Here is a 9,252-nt window from a genome sequence, read left to right as displayed (position 1 = left end):
TGAGAAAATAAGCTCAAGGACAGTATCTGGGCACTAGAACACACCCACATACACACATACACACATACACACACACACACACAGGCATTGCAGGGATAAGCACTCTTGATTGGCCATTTCTCGCAAGGCTATTGTTCTACCACTTGAGCCACACCTTCATTTCTGGCTTCCTGTAGGCTAATAAGAAGGTTAATGGGGGGCTGGGGATATAGCCTAGTGGCAAGAGTGCCTGCCTCGGATACACGAGGCCCTAGGTTCGATTCCCCAGCACCACATATACAGAAAACAGCCAGAAGTGGCGCTGTGGCTCAAGTGGCAGAGTGCTAGCCTTGAGCAGGAAGAAGCCAGGGACAGTGCTCAGGCCCTGAGTCCAAGGCCCAGGACTGGCCGAAAAAAAAAAAAAAAAAAGAAGAAGGTTAATGGGCTCTTGTGCCACAGCTAGCTCAACTCAGGAACATCAGCTAGCATTACAGGAACAGGTCATTTCAATTATTGGAGGTATCTCCAATTTTTAATTTTTATATACCATCACCAAAACTGTAATTCTTTTGGATTTTTGATAATTTTATTGTTTTGAGTTAGTACAAATTATATTTAGAAGGAGTTCCATTGTGAGATTTACATACATGCACACGGTACTCTTGGAACAAATTACCCCTGTCTTCCTGTATTTCCTGCTAAGGAAATTAATCAATAATTTTCAGAACATACCTCTGTGATTCAGAACGTTCACCTGAAAACTGGCTCATTGGTTTTATACTAGGTCGATCCAAGTACAAATGTACATGAATGACTAATAGAGTAAGTGGTCCACCTATGAATAAATATTAAAAGTCATCACCAAAATGAGAAGCCTTTTGTTCTCTAGGCATTTATGTGAAGACTTTACCAAGAGAGAAACAGGCAAATGAATGTAGGCATTCTATCTACATGGGACCCTTTAAGATGATCATCTGTAGGACCATTTCTTACAACATTTAAAAAAACTGAACGTTGCAGATTTGTTTAGTTAACAAATTAATTCACATATCTGAAGTATGTACCTCTTAACATCTACCACAGGGGAAAGAGATTTAAATACCATGTTCTAGCATTTCCAGCTCAGACTGTATCTCTTGGATCTATATATACTTGATGTAATCATAACATAAACTGAGTGATTCAAAGCAGGATTTTTCACTCAGATGGAGCCAGTTACTGTAAGATAAAGGCAATAGAGTATTTGGTGTCAGGAATTATTTGAAGTTTTAAGCCTTAGCAATTATTTTTGTTAAAATATGTGGAACTGAAAAATGACCTCAAAGTATAAACATATGTTGAAATGGGTTGCTGGTGGCTCACAACTATAATGCTAGCTACTCCGGAGATTTATCTAATTAACAAGCAAAAAGCAGGGAGTAATATGTGGTTCAAGTTGTAGAGAGCTATTCTTGAGATAAAAAGCCAGGGAAGTACATGAGGCCCTGACTTCATGCCCCTGTACTAGCATGCCCCCCCCCCCACAAATGCACACTCATGTACATGTTCAATATATGTTGAATGAATATATGATGAATGGATCAGAAAGATTATATATATATATGTATATATATATGTATATATGTATATATGTATATATATATATATATCAGGTTACACGGTGCATTGATTGGTTGAGCACTAACCTTGAGAAAATAAAAAATGGACATTGCAAAGATCCTGAATTGAGCCCTAAGATATGTACCAAAAATAAAAATAAATTTATAGTTCCTAATGTTGATTTAGAATATTGTTATAAAGTACATATTCCATATTTCTTTTTTAAAAAAAGATCAGAAGTTATTTACTTTTATTTCCTTCATTTTAAGCCAATCATGAAATTTCACAGGGATTCCTGGGGTGCTGCTCAGAATCTTAAGGGCTGGGGCACACTTGGCCCGAGTTGGTGCAGGCAGGGCAGGCTTCACTGGGGCATCTGGAGAAGCACAGACTGCCCCGAAGGCAGGCAGCTGATGTTCTGTGAGCGGGGCAGGTGGTATGCAATGTTCTCTGCAGCTTCTAGCTTCCCCAGCTCAATCAGGCCATGACTGGCCATGGCCAGGGAGTTGGCAATCAGCTCAGCCACTTTGGAGTCGCCCTCGGCAGAGATGATGGCAGCCTTCTGCTGCTGCTCAGCCTTTTCCACCACAAATCTGGCTCTTTCTGCTTCCTGCTGAGCCACCTGTTTGGCTTCAACTGCTTCTGTGAACTCCTTCCCGAAGGCCAAATATGTCAGTGACACATCATCGAGGATGAGCCCAAAGGTTGCTGCTTGCTCTGTGAGGTCATCACTGACCTGCCTGGAGACCAGCTCTCGCTGGGTGATCAGTTCTCCCGAATGAAAGCGAGCCACCACATGCTTGAGGATCTCTGTGGCGATGGATAGCAGCACATGGTCATCAGTAGTCCTCTCCAATGCTAGTGTAGATGCGAGGAAGCTGGCTTACAACAGGCAAATAGAGGATGCACAGTGTGATGTTGACATTCTGCAAATCTTTGCTACCAGCGATGACTGGTATGTTATGTGGCCGAGAGCGGGAGTCAAAGATAATTGATTTCTGTACCCAAGGGATCAGAAAAGTGAGTCCCTTCCCCTACCACAATGTCTTGAATGCCACGGAATGGGTTGAAGATGACAGCTCTGTGCCCAGCATCCACATTATATAAGGCAGAGTTCATCATGCCTCCTGCGATGGCTAGGGCCAGGCCAAACTTGCCAATGGACTCAAATTATTTGGCAGCCATGTTTCCTTCTGTTGGACCCACTCATACCTGCTTCCACTCTGACCTCCACATGAATTTTCCCCTCTATTCCATATTTCTTAGCAGGTTTGTAACACTTTGACAAAGTACCTGGGAATTACATTATGTGGCTGAAACGTTTATTTTGCTCCCTTCTGTGGGGTTTTATTCATTGGTTAGTTGTCTTGCTACGTAAGCATTCCTCTCACAAAAATGTGAGATATTGAAATAGACTGTGTGAAAAGTTTCTCACTTCGTGGCCACTGGAAAAGTAAGAAAAAGTTATGGTGGGTATGAGGTTCACATAACCCTATAAAAGGAAGGTCTGTGCATTATATATAGCATACTTTATAAGATTCAAATAGTATTATTCCTCCTTGCTCTTCACAATCTCATAGAGTAATAAGAGACAACGAAATCAAGGAAGATCCAAAGTGTTGACCAATAATATTTACTTTCTCATCATTAATCTCTAACCTCTTAAAGGTCTCACCCTAATCAGCAGTTCTACAAACTAGATAGAGATCAAGGTTATAAACATAGGCCTTTTGTGATCACGTGACATGGAATTGATAACGGCATTCAATTTATACTTATTGGGTTTATGTGTATACGAATACTATTGGGGGCTGGGAATATGGCTTAGTAGTAGAGTGCTTGCCATGAAGCCTTAGCGTTGGGGGGAAAACAAATCTTGGACTATGAATTGCCAATAGAATTAATTTTTTCTACTCATTTTTTTTTTTTTTTGGCCAGTCCTGGGGCTTGGACTCAGGGCCTGAGCACTGTCCCTGGCTTCCTTTTTGCTCAAGGTTAGCACTCTGCCACTTGAGCCACAGCGCCACTTCTGGCCGTTTTCTATATATGTGGTGCTGGGGAATCAAACCCAGGGCTTCAGGTATACGAGACGAGCTCTCTGGCCATTAGGCCATATTCCCAGCCCTTTTCTACTCATTTTTATGCATGTGTATTCAACTTGTTGGTAATATTAGTTGAACTGCTATCATATGAAGTGCAAAGCCTTGTTAATTACAAGGTCTTCATTTTCCTCAAAATTACCATTACAATACAAAGTAAACACCAACTTGTGCATCTTTATTTCCTTGTGCCCAGTAATGTTCTTGGAAAAGAACAAGTTCTGTGAGTTGTGATTGGGGTAAGAACAAGGGTTGTGCACAGCATGATTTTTATAACTTCAAAGAGTGAATGATTCTCTGTTCTCCACCACATTACATGGGCATGGAAGAAACAAATGTAAAACTTCAAGAGTGGCCATTCACAGTGCTGTTATTTGTACTGTACAGAGACATAGAGAGGTGCACAAGCTTTATTAGGCATGATTTCCAAAGAGGTAGTTGAGTTATGTGCTCAGGATCAGGATTATGGCAGCATGAAGGGTGCAGAAAACAATTGTGAAGATGTTATAAATAACAAGAAATGTGTGTGATGTTCACTGCAAATGAAAAAGTTTAAATCAAACTGAACAAAAAGAGAATGTGGGATGGCTTCCCAGCTCCCATGTCCTACTCTGCCCTACCTCTCATCCTACCTGAGGATTCAAACCTTGGGCTTCAGGAATCCTAGGCAAGCGCTCTACCACTGAGCTACCTTCCTTGCCCTGACTTTCAGTATTCTCTTATCCTACTTCACCTCCTCTCTCTATGCCGTCACTACTTTCCTTCCCCTCCCTTCTCATCCAGCTGCTCCCTCTCTTCAGTGTTGAAGAATCCAAGGCTTTGGGATTAAGATGCACTAATTCTGCCACTTATTTACACTCCCTGCACACACAGCTTCTGTAAAATGTGATTTTATTTCAACTCACCTTAAAGTACACTTTTGCGAAAGTGATATATATATATATATATTTTTTTTTTGGAAAGTTGCCTTCTGACCTCTAAAATTTGATAAGCCAAATGAAAATACAATATTCTAAAATGATATAATAACAGTAGATAGATAAGCCTCATTAGTCCAATTCAAGTGGATAATGATGTTTTTATTCATGCCAATGGACCAGGAAGACCCTTCTAAAATGGGGCAGTTGAAAGGGTACAGGGCGCTTAGGGCCTGGTTCAAACCATTGGCAAATCTTAGTCTCAGAATAAATTGAAATTAAAAATACTCTTGGCTTAAACTGGAAAAAGACAATCAGGCCACCTGGTGGGCTAAGAGATCAGAAAACCACCTTCTTTCCCCAGCTGAAGGTATTCAAAAGGTAAAGTGAGAATTTTAAATGCTCTAGTCAAAACTGGGCTAAAGGCTCCAGTCAAGTACTGGGTGGGCTCAGTTTAGCCCAACCCCTCTCAGCTTTCTTCAACCAAAATCTATTTGGTGTACTAAAATGCCTTGCTAACAGAAGCAAGCCCTGGTAAATGAGGCCATGGAGTGCTAAGGCCATTTGTTAAAAATAAATTTGTCTTAAATCTTGGTGGTTTGCAAGATTGGCAAAATACCTCTTGCCACTGGAAAAAGTATGGCCCATATTTATTTTGCCCTCTTTAGGATCTTTTGTGCAAATGTATGCGAGTGTGTGCGTGTGAGTATGAATATATTCAAGATTAAAACTCTCAATATGATGTCAAAATGGTTGAGTTTCAGTTCAAACTCCAAAAAGGTCATTAAGTTTGGGTGTTCCCAAATGTTTTAAAGGATTTTTGCATTGCTTTAAAGAGGAATTCTAGTTTAAACAAAACATTTCTTTAATTTGCAGTAGCAAAATATTGGTATCTTAATATGTTAGGCTGTTTGCACTGTAATCAAGTTAACTGGCTTAGCATAAGGCATCAGGAATTTTAAGTTTATTTCCCTCCATGGTTTACAAATATGAGGCTAAATGTCAGAAATGAGAATATTAATGTTTATCGCTGTTAAATAACTGTCCAGTTTCTCAGTCAGAGATCAAGATGAAAGGATAGGAAAAGTTAGGATGGGCCTGTGTTCCTATCTTCAGGGTTGAGAGATGAATTGGCAACGGTGCAGCTTAGCTTGTCCATGCATGGTGAGGCAGGCCCCATGGGGGAGTCCACCCGTGGTGCAAAAAGGGTAAGCTGGAAAAAAGGCAGTTCATCGAGCCCTAAGGATTCGGATGGTTATATGCCCATTCTGTAGGACAGGCCAATGGAGGCCTATTGTTGCTGATCCTTGCTGATGGACATTGGAAACCTGAGGGTAAAATGCGCAATGTGATGATTTGTTTGGTATTTCTTTTTTTTCTTTTTTTTTTTTTTTTTTTTTGCCAGTCCTGGGGCTTGGACTCAGGGCCTGAGCATTGTCCCTGGCTTCCTTTTTGCTCAACGCTAGCACTCTGCCACTTGAGCCACAGAGCCTCTTCTGGCCATTTTCTAGATATGTGGTGCTGGAGAATCGAACCCAGGGCTTCATATACATGAGGCAAGATCTCTTGCAACTGGGCCATATTCCCAGCCCTGTTTGGTATTGCTAAAACTGCCCATCAAGACGTAGTAAAAATTGGAAAAGTTTTTAAAAGATGGTTAAAAAGTGTATTTGTATGATATAAGTTGATTTCTATGCTATTTTTCAACATGGATGTATTTTTTTAAGTAAAGATCATAAGTCTGGATCCTTATGTTTGTAATTCTGGTCCTTGTAATTCTTGAATAAAGATTGTTGATAAGGATTCTTAGAAGGGAACTATGATTACAATACATTATATGATTATAATACATAATAATACATCTGAAATGCAGTTATAGCTTGGCTTGAATTTGAACGTATTTCCTACTAGGTGATTATTCTTGGTGGCTTAAAATTTTTCTTCTCATACATTTGAAGTCATTCCTTAGTCTTCTCTTTTTAAACATTTTATTTATTTTTTTTTGGTATTTTTTTTCAAATTTTTATTATCAAACTGATGTACAGAGAGGTTACAGTTTCATACGTTAGGCATTGGATACATTTCTTGTACTGTTTGTTACCTTGTCCTTCATGCCCCCCTCCCTCCCCCCCTTTCCCTCCACCCCCCCGAGGTGTTCAGTTCACTTACACCAAACAGTTTTGCAAGTATTGCTTTTGTAGTTATTTCTCTTTTTTTTACCCTGTGTCTCTCAAATTTGGTATTCCCTTTGAATTTCCTACTTCCAATACCAGTAAACACGGTTTCCAATATACTCAGATAAGATTACAGAGATAGTGTAGGTACAACCATAGGAAGGTGATACAAGAACATCATCAATAATAGAAACTACACATACACATAGGACGTTGAAAGTAGTTACAACTGTGATATAACAATTGTTTCCATAACATGGAGTTCATTTCACTTAGCATCATCTTATATGTTCATAAGGGTATAGCTATTGGGCCTTGTGATGCTCTGCTATGGCTTGCCTAAACCTGTACTAATTATTCCCAATAAGGGAGGCCATAGAGTCCATGTTTCTTTGGGTCTGGCTCACTTCACTTAGTATAACTTTTTCCAAGTCCTTCCATTTCCTTACAGATGGAACAATGTCATTCTTTCTGATAGAGGCATAAAATTCCATTGTGTATATGTACCACATTTTCCTGATCCATTCGTCTATGGAGGGGCATCTGGGTTGGTTTCAGATTCTCGCTATGACAAATTGTGCTGCGATGAACATTGTTTTGCTGGTGGCATTACTGTGATTTTGTTTGTGGGCTTTTGGATAGATACCCAAAAGTGGGGCTGCTGGGTCATAGGGGAGTTCTATATTGAGCCTTCTGAGGAATCTCCATACTGCTTGCCAGAGTGGCTTAACCAGTTTACATTCCCACCAACAATGAAGTAGGGTTCCCTTTTGGCCACATCCCCTCCAACAATTGTTATTATTAGTTTTCTTGATATATGACATTCTTGCTGGGGTGAGATGGAATCTCAATGTTGTTTTGATTTGCATTTCCTTTATTGTCAGTGATGTAGAGCATTTTTTCATATGTCTCTTGGCCATTCTCATTTCCTCATCAGAGAAGTTTCTTTGTAAGTCTTTAGCCCACTTGATGAGGGGGCTATTGGTTCTTTGCGGTTTTGTTTTGGAAGAAGGTAATTTTTTTAGTTCTGCATATATTTTAGAGATGAGGCCTTTGTCTGTTGAATGTCCGGTAAAGATCTTCTCCCAGTCTGTGGGCTTTCTGTTTATCTTGAGAGCTATGTCCTTTGCCGTGCAGAAGCTCTGCAGTTTGATGCAGTCCCATTTGTCCAACCTTTCTTTGATTTGTAGCCTTTCAGGGTCTTTGTTAAGGAAGTTCTGTCCTGTGCCAAGGAGCCCAAGTGTTTCTCCTACTCCTTCCTTTAGTGTTTTCAGGGTGCCTGTTTTGATTTCAAGGTCTTTAATCCATTTGGAATTGATTTTGGTGCAGGGTGATATATAAGGATCTAGTTTTAGTTTGTTGCATGTGTTGAGCCAGTTTTTCCAGCACCACTTGTTAAAGAGGCTATCTTTCTTCCATACTATTGTTTTAGCCCCTTTATCAAAGATTAAGTAGGCGTAGTTCTGTGGGTTCAATTCTGGGTCTTCAATTCTGTTCCATTGGTCTTCAGGCCTGTTCCGGTGCCAATACCAAGCTGTTTTTATTACTATAGCTTTATAATACAGCTTGAAGTTGGGTATTGGAATTCCTCCAGCACTGTTCTTTCTGCTTAGGAGTGTTTTTGCTATTCTAGGTCTTTTATTGTTCCATATGAATTTCTGGATTGCTTCCTCTATTTCATTAAAGAATGGTGTTGGGATATTAATGGGTATTGCATTGAATTTGTAGATAGCCTTTGGCAATATTGCCATTTTGATTGTATTAATCCTCCCAATCCAGGAGCATGGGAGGTTTTTCCATTTTCTTAGTTCTGACTTAATTTCATTTTTCAAGCTTTTAAAGTTCTCATCAAAGAGGTCTTTCACTTCTTTGGTTAAGGTTATTCCTAGGTATTTTATGTTTTGGGGGGCTATTGCAAAAGGAGTTGCTTTCCTGATATCAGCCTCGGTCTTCGGGTTGTTAGCATAGAGAAAGGCCATAGATTTTTGAAGGTTTATTTTATATCCTGCAACTTTGCCAAAGTTTTGGATCAGCTCGAGTAGCTTGGGGGTAGAGTCTATGGGATTCTTTAGGTATAGAATCATGTCATCTGTGAAGAGAGAAAGTTTAACTTCATCTTTTCCTATTTGGATCCCGTTTATATTTTCTTCTTGCCTAATTGCTCGGGATAGGAATTCTAGTACTATGTTGAAGAGCAGGGGAGAGAGTGGACATCCCTGCCTTGTTCCTGATTTTAAAGGGAATGGCTTTAGTTTTTCACCATTTAGAGTTATGCTTGCTGTTGGTTTGTCATAAACTGCCTTGATTATATTCAGGAATGTTCCCTGGAATCCCAGTTTTTCCAGGGCTTTTAGCATAAATGGGTGCTGGATTTTATCGAACGCTTTTTCCACATCCAGCGATAAAACCATGTGGTTCTTTACCTTGCTCCGGTTGATGTGGTGGATTACATTAATTGACTAGCGTATATTAAACCAGCTTTGC

At 39.9% G+C, this 9,252-nt stretch overlaps 1 pseudogene; it reads right to left on the bottom strand.

Moving 5' to 3' along the window:
* Window positions 1-1,942: 1,942 nt before the first annotated feature.
* On the bottom strand, window positions 1,943-2,763 carry LOC125367158 (annotated as a pseudogene).
* Window positions 2,764-9,252: the final 6,489 nt, after the last annotated feature.

This window comes from Perognathus longimembris, chromosome 18 (genome assembly GCF_023159225.1).
Source record: "Perognathus longimembris pacificus isolate PPM17 chromosome 18, ASM2315922v1, whole genome shotgun sequence".
Lineage (NCBI taxonomy): Eukaryota > Metazoa > Chordata > Mammalia > Rodentia > Heteromyidae > Perognathus > Perognathus longimembris.
This window is presented reverse-complemented; position numbering and strand designations above follow the sequence as displayed.